Below are 16,610 nucleotides of genomic sequence, written 5' to 3' on the forward strand. Positions count from 1 at the left end.
ACTGACCATATGCATAGATAAGGACTGAAGGATCACATCAATCTGAAAATTCTTGTCTAAGATGATACGAGCCTCAAGCTCCTCAAGATCCTTGATCATTGTCAAACAATGATCTTGGACTGACTGCCCATCACGCATCTTGGCCTTAAAAAGTCTTTGACAGACTTGATACTTGGCGCGCGATTCTGTTCACCAAACAACTCTTGTAGGTGAGCCAACATTTGGCGGGTAGTCAAAATATTCTTATGTTGGCACTGCAAGTCATCAGACATTGCACCCAACATGTAGTACCTTGCTTTGTTATCATCATCCATCCACTTTTTTAGAGACGCTCTCTGTTCAGCAGTCGGACGTGCTGGCATGGCAGGTGGGTCTGGTCCAAGAATGAGTCAATTTTTTGAAACTCAGAATAATTCTGTAGTTTCTCAATCAGTCCTTGAAATTGGGTCCAGTCAGTCTATGGGTGTCTAGAATTTTGATCAGGGGGTTTGAGGTAGATATGTTTCTGTAGAGAGTCAAAAGTTTCTAGTTAGATTTTGTAATCAGACTCAACCAATTTGTTTAGATTTTTATTTTTAAACAAATTAGGCTTCCACTATTTTCTCAGATCCCTACACTCCCTTGGTAGAGATGTGAAAATCTCCGTGATCAGTGATTTTTAGTGGGTGGTGCGGTCTCACCGACTGGCTCACCACCTCACCTAACAGTTATTGGTGATGGGTCAACCGATGAGTGGACAACTCTTGTCCAATGATTCTCTAATCATGGTGCACCCAAAACTTGGTCTCTAATTCATGAAGCTCACCGTGTCTGGGATTTGCTCCAATCCTTAGTTAAGTCAAACCCACCATTTGCATGAACTAGATTCCTGATTGGGTCCCTCACCATATCTAAAATATTGAGCCCAACCCATCCTCTAATCCATAGCATCCAATGCCTAATGGACATGGTTGCGTCTTCCCGATGTAACTGAGCCACTGTAACCAGCCGAGAACAATCAACCCTGGAAAGGGCCGCACATCCACAATGGTGGAAGACCTAGACTTAATATTTTCTTAGGAGATTTATTTAGGTCTCATTAAATTTGACTTGACATAGTCATAACAATTATGACTAACCTAGTGACATGAGTTAGCTCAAATTGTTAGCCACTTCTAATCAGAACTGAGTCGACACATATGGCCAGGTAAGTGAGATAGTGGGAAGGATATGCCATTAACTCGACAAGAATGCATTCGAGTCGAGTAGCTCCCAATTAAAAATCAGTCGGTCGTATCTGCCCAACTTACCTTAGACACCAAATTATCGAACCAAACTAATTGGGTTAGCCTACAATCCAGGCTCTAACCACTGAGCCAAATTAGGTCTTAACTTGATCGAGTCACATCTAAATGTGATTCGATCTTGACCCAGACTTAATCCTATTAGGTTGGTCAATTATTAGCTTTCATGATCCCACCTAACCAACTCTTGATTCGATTTGATCAACCGCTAGACCTAATTGAGCTACCCAAGCCCGAACTCAATTTTATGAAAATGTCTTAGATCTGAAATTTTAATTTTAGACCTAATTTAATTTATAAGCTTAATTCATTAATTAAATTTGGATTCATAAACAAAGTATGTAAAATAAATCCTAGGATTTCAGGATCTAGGATTTTGCAGAAAAGTAAGTTTTGATTTCTGATTAAGGATGAACGCGCGGCACCCCTACACGTCATATGAACACCCTATTGAATGAAAGAGAGGGTCTTAAAACTCTACTTTATTCTTATGACCGGACGGTATGAGGAACACCTTAATCAGAAATATAAATTTAACTACAAAACTAGTTAGATCTAAATTAACATATCACATATACAATTTAAGATCTAACTAATACATACTTTGCATACATCTCATGTATCAAAAATTAATCTAATTAACATGCTTTTAGATCTGATATATCACATGTAATATCTAAAAAATAAAATTTAAATTAAACTATTCAAAATAAAAATTATTCTAGACAAGTTACTAGAACAATTCTACAACTAGTCTAGGCATGCAACAGATCAATTTTATGAAATAATTAAAATTTTATTTTTTATTTTTTATCTAATTATAATAATTATAACATCAAAAAATAGAAAATAAATTATATTTAATTCATATTTTAATCTCATTAAAATATAAAACTTAAGACTATTCATGATTCAACTAATCCTAGTCTAGTCATGCATCTTATGCATGTTAGATTTTTTTAGATTTAATTTTAAATATTTAATTTTAGATCTTATCATATCTGATGTGATATTTAAAATATTTTAATATCAGATAAATAAAAATTAAAATCAGATCTAAATTAGATCTGAAATAGAGCCAACAACCTGGCTCTGATACCACTTGAAGGGGTGAAAACTGCTTTTCCTCGTAGGATCTTCCAGATTTCATCAAATCTAAGATGGAATAATTTTAAAAAATTATCCTATATATTTTAGATCTAATTATCTAGATCTAATTTTATTATCTAATATTTAAAATCTAAAATTAAATCTAAAACTATGATGAAAAAAGAAGTACCTCAAGGGTAATCTGATTACCCTGTAGATGATCTCTGCATAATCCGAGGTTCTGATGTAGCCACCAAGCGTCTGGCCTCTACCAGTATCCACTCATATAGGATCTGAAACATCTTCTCCTCATGAATCTATGCTCCAAAAATTAGATCTTTATCTGATTTGAAAGTGCTTCAGAACTCCTTCTGAAGTTGGAGCAGCAGCCTGTCGAAGATGTCCTGCAGCCTTCTGTTCCAGGCGTCACCACACCTTGGATCTTTGCCAGATGAACGTCCAACTCTTTGGACATGAAGAGGGGAGGAAGGAGAGCAGGGAGATGTGGAGAAGAAGGGAGGGGTGATAGCTATTAGGTTTTGTGCATGTGGACACTCTACAAAAATCTTCCAATGAGCCCTCTTCAGTTTAAGACCCATATGTCAATTTTGACAGATGTCCTAAAATAAAATTGGCAGATGCTAGGAATTAGCAGGTGTTATCTTAAATTCATCTCATGAATTAAGACAAGCCTTTTCTGAGCTGGACAAGCTTCATTTAGATTGAGAGAAACCTTTCCAAGATTTTCTGGATGAGTTAAATCATATTTAGCTCAGTAGAGACAGAAAAGATTACACGAGGAGAAAGTTAGGCTCAATCGTGTGCTAGCATAATTTTTTTGAACCTAATTGGATCTAATCCAAATCAATTAAGTTAGCCCAATTAATGACATCCAGACCCTAACCCTTGTTTTGTGACCCAATTGGGTTCAATTCCGTATAGTAATGAGACATATCGTGATCTCATCATCGACATCATCGAAATCCTTTCGATGGACCAGAACTCTTCTGATTTAGACAATTAGAATGATCGATCATCAATATCATTCTAATTACTCTCAAAATCTATTAGTGATACCTAGAGTATGTGGTGGCAACCCATCAGAACTGAAGATGAATCTCTCGATGTAGTTACTTGTGTGATTGAGTTCCTCTATCATGAGTCCCGATGAATTAGGGTTAAGGTGAACTCGTCAAACCCAACATCAGTCATATGAGTTAATCGATCGATCCGAATCTGATGTGAAATCTTAATGAAAATTTTTTTTCATTATTTTACTCTGCCATGGCCATGGGCTTAAGGACTCGATCTTTCAATTATCATAGGACTACTCTCATCTATCGAGATTAATAGATCCCATCTTGGTGCGACCTAGTTCCTACAATGAATATGCTACAGCCAACATACACCTCAGGGTTCTGAATGGCTAGGAGATCGAGTTATGGTGTAGTCAAACTATAATATACTCAAGGTGAACTATCGATGCACCTCAGGTCAAAGAACTAGACACACAACTGCAGCATCGAGCTAGTCATCGATAAGAAGTAGACTTCTTATGACTGCTCGAAGTGTCATGCTCAGTACTCTCATTCTCAATGAATACTGTACTCTCACTCTGGTGTCTCCACACCGTAGACTCAAGATACATCTACCTAAGGAAGTGATCGTACACCAACCTTTCAGATCGATCACCATCCTCGTGATGATCCTATGGTCAGGAGCTGTTTATGAGTTAGTTATATAAATTCATGCTTAAATTTTCAACTATTGAAAATATGAATTTACATTTCCACTAACTCAAAGGATATATCACAGACACAATGTACACTATGATAGAAGAATAACCCTTTTCATTCATTTATAGTCAAAATTATAAATTTGCCCTTAGATTTGTACAGAAATGTGTCAGTCGATCTGGCATCTAGGGCACACATCTAACATACATACTTAAAAGGGCTGATTAATTACTTTTATATCTGATTTTATTTGGCATAAATCATATTTAAAGATAAAAGATTCTTATGAGATAAAGATCTACCTTTTTAAGATGACAGGGTTCTTAATATATGTTAGGACTTACGTCTATTTGAAGGGATGTCTCTAGGGTTTCTTAGTATTAATTTTTATCAAGAAAACCTTCCCTCTCTTCATCTCCATACCTCCTTTCTCTCATATTCTTCCTTTCCATGCCCAAAGGTTGGGTGTTCTCTCTTCCACACGTCTAGAAGGAGTTATGGTAACTTAGAGATCAAGGATCAAAGAGAAGAAGAAGCAGGCTGTAGATCAAGGAGTTGATCTCTCAGTTAAGATCAAAAAGTTAATCAGAGTCCTCAAGGCCAAGATTTTTCTTGAGAAGAAGAATCTTCTATGAGAAAAAAGTTTGAGATTGATCCTGGTGGATACCCGTAGAGGTCGGACATGTGTGGCTCCATCTTCTACGAATCCGAGATCATCTGAAGCGATGAATTTCTACCCATGTAAAAGTAAAGAGATATGATCTCTATTTTTCTTAAATTTTAGATTAATTATATGTGCTTTCTTCTGGGCTTGGGTAGGTTTAGATCTGGTATCTTGCATGTGAGATTAAAGGGTTTAACCTGATTTATTTTTTACTGCATATTTTTAAAATTTTAAAATCTATACATGCTGCCTACCTATTTTCTATCAAAGTATCTTACCATCGCTGTTCTTTTACCTCCCTTTTATAGACAAACATCGGTAGCCATCTGTAATGGTTAAGCACGTGGGTTTCACTTATTCTACACCTATGATCATGGGATGGGCGGTTAGCATCCATTAATGATTGTGTATGTAGCCGTTATACATCTTTTATGCTGGTAATTTTTGATATACCGACTGTATGTCGGTGATCTAAATGTGCCGATTGTATGTTGGTAATTTTGACATGTCGAGTGACCATCATCTTCAGAAAAGTTGACTGGGAGTTGCCGACAGTCAATCAGCTTACTGATTGATAGTTGATAGTTCGTGTCCATTGGGTTGATTGAAAGTCGGTGCTGGGCCGTATGTATTGTAATCGAATCAAAACTCATTCAGCAATCCTGCTTTGATGGCCCATCGTCAGTCACTGACATATAGTCGGTTAACCGACTGTGAATTGAGGGGAGCAGGTTCGATTGTCCTAACAGTTGCCCCCCACTCTCAAGTTTAAGGGGGCTCGACATGTGGCTTGACATATGGCTCGACATATTAGATGAAGAGAGTCATCACATGTCACTTCGAGCCTTGATTTTGCTGTCATTTTGGCTGCAGGCATTAATGGTCTTCTCGAAAGTCGATAAAGTCTCCAGTCATTTTGTCATTTCAATGGTCGTGCGATCATCATTAGAGCATCCAGTTGAAGAGATGGTTATTAATGTCACAGTCGATTAGGTGGCCAAATGATTTGATCATGACCAACCTGATACCGCCATGCATCCAATGATTATTGGCCCTTGGCTATTCACACAGATCATGCCGATGTGTTTTGATCATACGACAGGTGCGTTGAAAGGTTCGACTAATGGTCGGTCCAAACATCACCATGTATCAAAATTTGGAATAGTCTCGATTTGAATGAATTTATCCTGATTGTTGATGGTTCTTATATATATATATACATATATATATACATATATGTATATACATATATATATAACATATATATATATATACATATATATACATATATATATATATACATATATATATATACATATATGTATATATATATTATACAAGCCCCCCTACCTTGGGGCTTTCCTTCCACCTAGAAAAACTCAAGGACAAGCTTGAATGAACATAGTCAGATCGAAGTTATCGATTGGAAAGACTTTCTTCGATTGAAGGATATGGAGGTCCCTCTGTAACGGGAGCTATGGATGGAGCAGGCTCTCTACGATGTCAGATTGAGTTCGATGCTTGCCGTTGGTATCACTTAGTCGGTCTTTTACTTTTCACTTGCCCTCTTTTTACTTGAATCTCTTTTGTGATTGAGTTATTATCTTTTGCTTACAGCTATACGATGTTTAAATTGAGTTTCAACAGCTGATATCCGATAGTTTATTGTCAAGAAGAGGCCGCTGCCAGTGCAGGGCCATCTCGAGTGTTGAAAATATGTTCTAAAGCCAATCATCTAAGTGATAGATGATTGAAATTAGTATATGTATTATCTAATAATAATAGTTATTTGACAGGTTCATCATAAAAGTTCTATCTTCTTAAATGAACTCCTAAATTATGATGAAGTCCTTAGAACCACAATTAATCGATAAAAGAGGATTTATCGGATGGTTCTTAAATTGTTCATGATCAAATGATAAGTTATTAACAAGGATGATAACTTATCAAGTATAGGTCACTGTATGCCATATGCGTTGGTTGTCCTCGTAACCAAGTGTGTGGAGACACTGGTATGACATCCAGATGAGATGTAGGAGTACATCTGTATTGAACGTGACCAATGTAATACTCTATTGTCAAGAGTAGCTAGATAAGGCCAATGGGTATAAGTGTCCCTCTGACCTGAGATCACCATGATGACTTGCAAGCAACACACTGTACTTTGATGCCGACTATCTGTATTTTTAATATAGATTCGAAAGATTTTTAGGTATAGTCAAGTACTTGTGAAGTTGGTGTGTGAGTCAAGATAGGATTGACCACTCCTGATTAACTTCAGGAAGAGAATGTCTCGCTGTGTTTCAATTTAGCAAAATCTAGGCCTGGATAATCCTCGTGAGGAGTCATGGGATTTGCAAAATTTTGAGACACAATAGAGATGACTTGTATGAGTTTTGACAGTATACTCGAAGTTATTTTAAGCATTATTGATCAAAAAAATAAATTATACGATAATCATGGGTCAGAATTCTTAGAATGTTACTTTGCATACATTCAACCTATCTGGACGTCGGGAACCATTACTAGATGGTTACTTCGATTGGTACAAAAATTAATTTCTGTGCTATCGACTTAGGTTCAAACCTATAGGATCACACACATAAGAAGTTGTAATCTAATCAGATGGTTAATCGATGATTGAGAATTATTCTAAGATCAAACGATCAATGTGATTGATGTTTGACCTAATGCAAGTGTTGTAGGAGGATCAATTAGCAATTGGATTGCTAATTGGCTCAATCTGATTGAGCAATTGGGTTGAGATCAAGTCTAATTGAATTTGATTCAATTAGAATTAGTTTTGACTTAATTGAATTAAGTCTAATTGATTTATTGGATAAGCCAGTTGCAAGGGAGAACAAGTTACTGTTCGACTAGGACTTGTATGCACCTAATTCCTAATTAAGTTAGGATTTAAATCAGAATTAAATATGATTTAATCTGATTTAATTGGGCTTCTAGTTGGACTAGGATCATCCTTAATTAGGTTACAATTAATCTGGATTGAGTTCAAAGAGTTTGACCTAGTCTACATGAGAATCCTAGTTAGACTAGGATTCCATCTTCTCCCTTGCGCCACCTAAGAAAGCCCACACCCACATATTTATTTCTAGATTTTTTTTCTATGATATCCACATCAAAGGAATATAATCTCACACCACTTATTCTAGAGATTTGAATTAGATTTGATTTGGTTTATTATGGAAAGTGGTTTGGGTTTATTTTCTTTGAAAAAGTCTCTCTTGACAAAAACTCCTCTCCCCTCTCTTGCGCCAACTTTCTCCATGCCTACCTTTTCTTTTTGTCACCTCTTTTGTGCATGATTTTCTAATCTCCACACAGATAATAAGGGAAGGGGCGTCCAAGAGTTGGATGCCCCATGGTTTCCTTGTTTGACTAGGTCATTTGACCTAGTCTACCTTATCTAGTGGTGCCTCCTATATGATAGGAGGTGGGAGTCAAAAATCTATGATTTTTCTATAGAAAAGGCAGAGAAGAAAGAGGATGGTATGGATATTTTGAGGCACAATTTTCTTGGAGGAGAGTCTTCTATCAAGACATTAAAAGTTGATGTCTTGTAGAGACAAAAGGTAAGAGAGAAGATTATCTTCTCTTATTATTTTTTTTTTAGTTTATTTTTTCTTTATTTTGTAATTTTTATGGATAAAAATTTGAGAGAGAAAGAGGGATAGCATGGTGGATCTATGCTCCAATGAGTTGGGCATGGTGATCTGATTTTGGACATGATCTGATCATGTCCTGATGAGAGAAGAAGAAGAAAAGAAAGTCATCTCTTAAGGTTTCTTTTAGAACCTTCTTCTCCATCAATCATGAGATTTTTCTATGAGAAAAATCAGATAACATAAGATCTGAAAGTTTGAAAAATATCTAGAGGAGAAGGTCTCCTCATGTCCTAGCATAGAGATATTCTAGGACATCAATCGTTGATGTCTTGAAAGAGAAGATCTGTCTTCTCTTAGGACCTTTTCTATTATATATTATTTCTGATTTTAGAAAGGTCCAAGGGTTTGACTTCTCCCTCATTCCTCTTCATATTCTTCATCTCTTGGAATGTCCAAGAGATCCAAAGAATTTTTTTAGATTAACCATCCGGAGGGATCCGCAAGAAGCTAGCACTTCGAGCGAATCTTCGTTTGACGAACCTCCAATTTTGTTGCAGCCTCATGTGGATCTCTTATAGAGGCCGGATGTGTGTGCAGCTCCAAAGGCAACAAAAAAAATCAATCACAGAGTTCTCGATCCATGCGAAGGTAAGAGATCTGATCTCTTCTCTTACCTAGATGTGATCTAGATTTTAGATCTAAAACTATTTTAGATCAGGGTATTGATTTGATCAATATCAAAGCTTTTATTTTCTGACTTATAAATGCAATATGACATGTTATAGGTCCTAGTTGTAGGGTTTAGTAATCTAATTACATGCATTTATAGATTAAATTATTTAATTTACATATTTCGCTACGTTATATTTCAAAAATATTTTAAAATTCATGCATGAAACCTGTACTTTTTCCATTATCGAGCATCGAAGAAGAGTCAGCCCGATACACTATCAGTAGCAGTGAGTCAGACAACATTCCATCGATAGTCATCTCGGATGCCAGCATTGAGCCGATCATTGCTTTATCAGCCCCATCAGTACTCCCATCGATCGAATCACATCCACCCATTGGGATACCAGACAGGGGCACGATGTCACAGTCATCGAAGCTCCACCTGCAAGCATGGTGCCGATGATATCTCGGCCAACTCCCACGCTCAAACTAGAGCCAACCAATCAGGGGCAATTGTATCTCGGGCACCTCCTATGCCCAAATGGATGGCGGCCCCAATCGATCGGCCATCCACTCAAGAGCAAGAGAAGGTGCCAGAAACTTCTGCTGGCAGTGAAGCTCTGGCAGGCTTCATGGAGCTCTTTGACATCCAAATTCCCATCGATGAGTTGGCTTTGGTGAATCCGGCACTAGCGAAGAAGCTTATGGAGGCAGTGCTTCTCCTGACTGATTGGGAGAACAGGAAGAATCGGACTGTAGCCGACATATTCTCATCTTTTTATCTGACTATCCTCAGTGTAAGTTTATAATTTATCTTCCATCTGCCTTTCTTCTAATTTGTTTCTAACTGTTCTCTTTTCCTTTTTAGTTAGTGCACAACATGTTGGCGTTGGAAAGAGGGTACCGAGAGATTGTGGATCTCCATCCAAAAGTCTCAGCCGCAAACACCAACAGAGCGGCTATCATCAAATGCCTCCCGGTGGCAACTGAGTGGAAGAAAGCGGCGGCTGAGTGGGAGAAGGACCAAGAGGAGATCTTCCACATGAAGGCCAAGTTGGAGTCGGCCTAAGCCAAGTTAGAGTCAGCTCAGCAGACCATCAAGTCTCAGGGGTCCCAATCAAAAACAAGAAGCATAAGGTTTATTGACTCCGAAAGGAATGAGATGGCTACACCAAAGAACTGGAGGAAGAATGGAAGAAGCATCAGACCACCGAAGCATAGTTGGCACTGGTTGATGTAGAGTCAGCTTTTGCAAAGGAGGAAGCAAAGTCAGCTCAAGAGGCTCTCAGACGGGTGTGGGAGTAGGCCATCGAGGATTACAAGATGTTTGAGGATTTTAAGAATGAAATCCTTGAGGGTGGCAATACGGCCTACTGGGTTGGGAATGAGGATGGCAGAGATGCCATCAGGAGACTCTACCTAGACTTGCACCTGAGCAGCATCACTATTTTGGCCCCCAAGATGGTACGACAAAGGTACATAGAGTTGATTGAGGAAGTGGCAGCTCCAACTGAAGAAGTTGCGCTGGCTGCTGTAGAGGCTGCCCCAGCTACAGAGAAAGTCGCACCGGTGTTAGTCGGAGTAGAGTCAGCCACTACTGAAGGTCGAGAGATCAGAGCTATAACGACTATCGATATAGCTGAGGAGTAGACTGATTGGTAGTTGGTTTAGATATCATAGGCTTTTTCTTTTTATTATCTAACTGTAGTTAGATTTTTCCTTTGTAATAGAACGTTTGTCCAATTTTTATAACCTTCTGTTAAATGAATGAAAGAAAATTTTCTAATTATGGAACTTCTTGAATGTCACCATCCATTGTAGATAACTATTGTCAATGTAGACGAATAGTAGTCAGAGATTACCGAATGTCCTTCAGTGCATTGTTCTACTCGACCATGGCCGAGTTGGCATTTTATTCTAGTCAACCGTAGTTGAGCTGGCATATCATTCCACTCAGCCATAACTGAGTTGGCATAGTATTTTGTCTGACTGTAGTTGGGTCGGCATATAGTTCCGCTCGATCTTAGTTGAGTCGGCATGTCATTCCGCTCAATTGTGGCTGAGTCGGTGTATATTCCATTCGATCATAGTCAAGTTGGTATAGTGTTCCACTCGACCGTAGTCGAGTCGGCATAAAATTTTGCTCAACCATAGTTGAGTTGGTATATATAGTCATCTATCTTGTGTCGGTACATAGATTTGGCCGATCAAAGTTGGCATATAGATTCGTCCAACTGGAGTCAGTTCGGTATGTCAACTAACTGATGAGTCGTCGGTCATGTATCATATTTGCAGATAGTCGAATATGCAGCGAAAGTATTGTTCTGTTGAATCAAAATATGATCATAAGTCGTTCTGTTGTAGAGAAATATAGTCATCGTTTGGAGGAGCTTTCTGAATCATCGATCACGATCGATTCATCATTTGGAGCTTTCGAATCGACTCATCATTTGAAGAAACTTTTTGAATCGATTTGTCATTTGAAGGAGCTTTCCGAATTGTCTACTCCCTAAAGTCTCGTCACTTACTCGTTTTGTAGTCTTTTAATTTGGCGATCTAGCTCCTCGGGCTTCCGTCCATAATTATCCACATGCTGGGAATCCTCTGTGAGAGAGCACTCACAAGTAAAACTTTCATTAGATGAAGGGGGGAAAAGAATGTTATTGTTTCCCCTTATCAGCTTTATGGGGGGAAAATAGATGGTGATCGATGTGTTGAGAGTGATGGGCTGAGTGATGTAGCCCATCCCACTGATGAGACTATCATCGAGGTTGTGCCACCATCGATTGTTAACTGTATTTATTGTTGCACTAAGACAGTGAATTGTTGAGCATCCGTGGTGATGATCGGATGCGAGAAACTGGGCGATGAAGGTGGAAGATTTTCCCAGCAGGAAGATTGCTAGGTGGAGCTGGCGGAGACATTCTGGACTCTTGTTTTTGCCATGATGATTGGATTTTGCCCCTCTTTTTGGCATGTCAATCTATTGCGGTAAATCTCCGATTGTGCCTATTTAGTGAAAACTATCTCCAAAAGAAAGTCCACATCGTCGAAGTTGTGTCCGGTGGGGACCCTCCGATGCTTAAGTCAGTGAGAATTAGCCAAACAGAAAGTTGATTGTAAAGTGTGACAAAGTATCAGTCCAGAAGTATTTTACTATCGTTATTTCTTTACCTTCCTTTTATAGACAAACTGTCGGTAACCATCTGTAATGATTAAGCACGTGAGTCCCGCTTATTTCGACACCATATCATTATGGGATGAGCGGTTAGCACCCGTTAATAATCATGTATGTAGCCATTACGCACCTTTTGCACTGATAATTTCTGATATACCGACTGTATGTCGGTAATTTTGACATACCGAGTGACCATCGCCATCAGAGAAGTCATTGAAGTTACTGATAGCCAATCGGCTTACCACTTGATAGTCGGTAGTTTGTATCCATTGGGCCAATTGAAAGTCAGATGATGAGTTATAGGTGTTGTAGTCGAACCGAAATTCATTCAGCAATCCCGCTTTGATAGCCCATCATTAGTCACCGATATATAGTCAGTTAACCGACTGTGAATCGGAGGGAGCAGGTTCGATTGCCCCAACAGGTGCCAAGTAAAATGAGAGCGATAAGAGAATAGCAGATCTTAACTTCTGTGAGTTTTTGTGGCATTGAATCGGTAGGATGGTGCATCATGCGCACCACCCATCATATGATGGATGGCTACACATGCTATGATGAATGGTACATGTGATGCACCATATGTTGGTGTGCCGAGAGAATCTGCGCTGTCCAAAGGCTCACCACCAGAAAGAACCACAAGCATTATACTGCCCGAGATCCAATTATTCTGCTGCCCGGCTGACTTTGTGCCCAGTGCACGGTGGCTTAGGTTGTCTGGTGTGGAGTGATAATCACATGGGTATTATCTTCTTATTCCTCACTTCTATTTCCTGAACGAGCGGGGGCAGCATAACACAATATCTCACATATAAAATTATTATTATTATTATTATTATTATTATTATTATTTTTGGAAAGGTAATGGAGTTGGGCCTCTCACGTTGTTATTTTGAAAATTCGGCTATGAATCGCGAGGAGGGGATAGACGTGGATTGTGTGTACGAGGCTGACACAAGGTTACCACATACAAAGTTACTATTAAGTTTGGTATACATTTTTGATCCGATCCTCATCAATGTTCGGGATAAATCGGTTACTCAATATGGCATTAGAGTTCAACTTTGCTGGAGATTATTCCCTCCATACTAATTATTTATTTGTGTGGGGAGATTTTAAACATGCGCACCACCAAAGCCGGTGCTTCTTGAACGGGCAACGCATTACCCATCTCACAATTAATCTCGTCTATCTCGAAACACGGCTAGCATGATAACTATATATGTCACTGACTTTTTCCCTATCAGCTACCGCAAATGTGTTGATTTTTTGACCCTCCAGTAGGGTGCCAACTAAAATTAGAGCGATAAGAGAGTAGCAGATCCTAACTTTTTTCTGTGAGGTTTCTGTGGCACTGGAGCAGTATATTGTCTTTGCTTTCCTTTCAAGCCCCTAATCAAATGCATCGGTGCGGACTTGCCTTCTTGTCTCAACATTTTTCCTTTTCTTCCTAAGAAAAACCTCAACATCTTTTGGTGGTAAGATCTAAGTGGCTTTCTATCATCAGCACATTGAAATTTATGTTGTTCAATTTAGCAAAAAAATAATTAAAAAAATCTAATTGTCTCATCTTTGCTTTACATTAAATCATAAAGGGTCCATGTGAGGCGAACCAACCACCCTGCAGGCGTGGGCTCTCCATAATACAGCAAATGCTTAGGCGAATAATCTCTTGAACTCTTAACATCAAAAATTCTTCTTATAATAAGTGGTCTCACCATGCAGGCTGATAACCAACATCCAGATATGCATTGCGCAGATCCGATTCACTTAAGTTGACTAATTAAAATCAATAAGCTATTTGATGTTTAAGGCAAGTCTCGAATGGTGGTTTTTAATTAAGAGGCTACTCACCTAGACAATTTTATCTACGACAAGTTAATGGCGTACCCTTCCGCTGATCTCACTTACTTAGCCAATTGGATGATTGGATTCATTAGTTGTTAAGGTATTTTGGTTTAGCCCATATCAATTAGATCGGTCATGTGATGACTGATTAGATGAGACCTAACTTAAACATCTCTAATTAATATTAAGTTTTATGGTCTTCCATCGTTGTAGAAGTATGGGCGTGGTACTGGCATTAACTGTTCTCTGCTAGTCACAGTGGTTCAGTTGCATCGAAAATACGCAACCACTCTACTAGCAAAGAGTTGCTCTAGAATGAAGATGGGGTTGGGCCCAATATGTATTATCTAAGGAACTCAATTACGGCTTCACACTTGCTTGTAAATGGTAGATCTGCCTTAACTAAAAAGTCGGACAATATATGTTATCTGAGCTCTCATGATTTAGAGATCAAGTTACTGCAATATGCTTAGAGAAGCATCTGGACAAAAAGTTGCCTGCACATCGATATACGTGTCATCAATAACTATTAGATGAGGTGTACGAGATCGGTGAGACCGCAATATCCACTAGAAATCTTGCATTGATCGCATTGGGATTCCATTTTTCATCCAGAGAGTATCGAAATTCAAAAAAATAGTGGGAGTCTATTTGCATATAAAAATTTCTAGAACAAATATAAATTTAAGTATAAATGTCTAATTAGAATCTCTACTCTCATAGATAAATAATGTCGGCCTCTAACCCACTAGCCTACATCCTTGAAACTAACCATCTGACTGGCACAAATTTTAAGGACTGGCTCAAAAATCTCAGGATATTCTTGACATCCAAAAAGATTAGGTATGTACTTGACCAGGATGCCCCAATCTAACCAGTCCATCCTATGGTAGAGCAAAGAGTTGCTCTGAACAAGTGGATGGATAATGACCTTAGGATGAAGTGCTATGTACTGGCTTCCATATCAAACGAGTTACAGAGCCAGCATGAGCACATGCCCACTATCAGTGCCATGATCACTCACCTACAAGAGTTATACGATGAGCAGAGTTGGACTATGTGCTTTGAATTATCCAAGCGAGTGTTCAATATGAAGATGCACGAGGGGCAGTCAGTCTCCGATCATTGTATGATAATGATCAAGGATCTTGAGAAGCTTGAGAAGCTCAGGCTAAATATGTAGAGGGAATTAAAAGTAAATTTAATCCTCCAATCTCTGATTAGTTCATTTAAATAATTTATCGTAAACTACCATATGAATAAATTGAATTGCAACTTATCCGAGTTGGTCAATATGCTGGTCACTGTTGAGAGAATCTTGAAGGATTCAAGGTACTTTATGCTGGAGAGTCTAAACAAAAAGGGTGAAATGCCTTGTGAAGGCATGCTCATAATAGAATCTAACCTAACAATTTTTTTTACTTTTAGTTAGGTATTGGACTCTAGTTCGAGTGCATATATATGTACTTCAATGCAAGGTCCAATAAAAGTAGGAGATTGAGGTAAGATGACATGATCCTTCAGGTCAGTAATAGAGTAAAAATTATTGCAGTGGCCATTGAAACCTTCCCTCTTTGATTACTGTCAGGCTTTAGATTAGATTTAAAAAATTATTATTTTATTTTTATAGCTAGTCAAATTTGATTTCGATCTCTGTACTAGCACAGGATGGATTTATTTTTATATTTAATAAAAATTTTTATTCTATTTATTTATGAAATAAATTGACTGTATTTATTTTTTGATTGACAATCTTTATTACTTGCATGTTGATGGTAATGTAAACCTAAATGAGCAAATAGTGAGTGTCATAGGCCAAAAGAGATCTAGAGATGAATTTAGCTATAAGTACTTGTGGCATCATAGGCTTGACCATATTGGAGAGGACATGATAAACATATTGAAAAAGGATGGGATCCTAGACTTAGTTAAATCTGAGTCAATTCTGGCCTGTGAATCATGCCTTCGAGAAAAAATGACTAGATTACCCTTTATGGGATAAGGAGAAAGGGTCACTGAGTTACTAGCCCTGGTACATACCAACGTGTGCGGTCCATTTGATTTGTAGGCTAGGGGTGGTTATAGCTACTTCATTATCTTTACTGATGATCTGTCATGGTATGAATATGTATTTCTCATAAAACATAAGTCTGAAGTCCTTGAAAGGTTCAAAAAATTCAGGCATGAGGTAGAGAAGCAAATAGATAAATCCATAAAAGTCCTACGATTTGATCGAGAAAAAAAATACCTAAGTACTGAATTTTTAAAATATCTTAAGGAGAATAGCATAGTCTCTCAATGGACTCCTTCCAGCACACATCAACTCAACGGAGTATCCAAAAGGAGAAATATGATCCTATTAGATATAGTTTGATCCATGATGAGCTTCACAGATTTACTCTTATTCTTTTGAGGACATGCCTTATTTATCGTGATACATATTTTAAATAAGATTTCTTCTAAATCCATTCCTACCATACCATATGAGATATGGCATAGTAAGAAGCCAAGTCTGAG

This window comes from Elaeis guineensis, unplaced genomic scaffold (assembly GCF_000442705.2).
Source record: "Elaeis guineensis isolate ETL-2024a unplaced genomic scaffold, EG11 Super_Scaffold_1000033, whole genome shotgun sequence".
In the NCBI taxonomy this organism is placed as follows: domain Eukaryota; kingdom Viridiplantae; phylum Streptophyta; class Magnoliopsida; order Arecales; family Arecaceae; genus Elaeis; species Elaeis guineensis.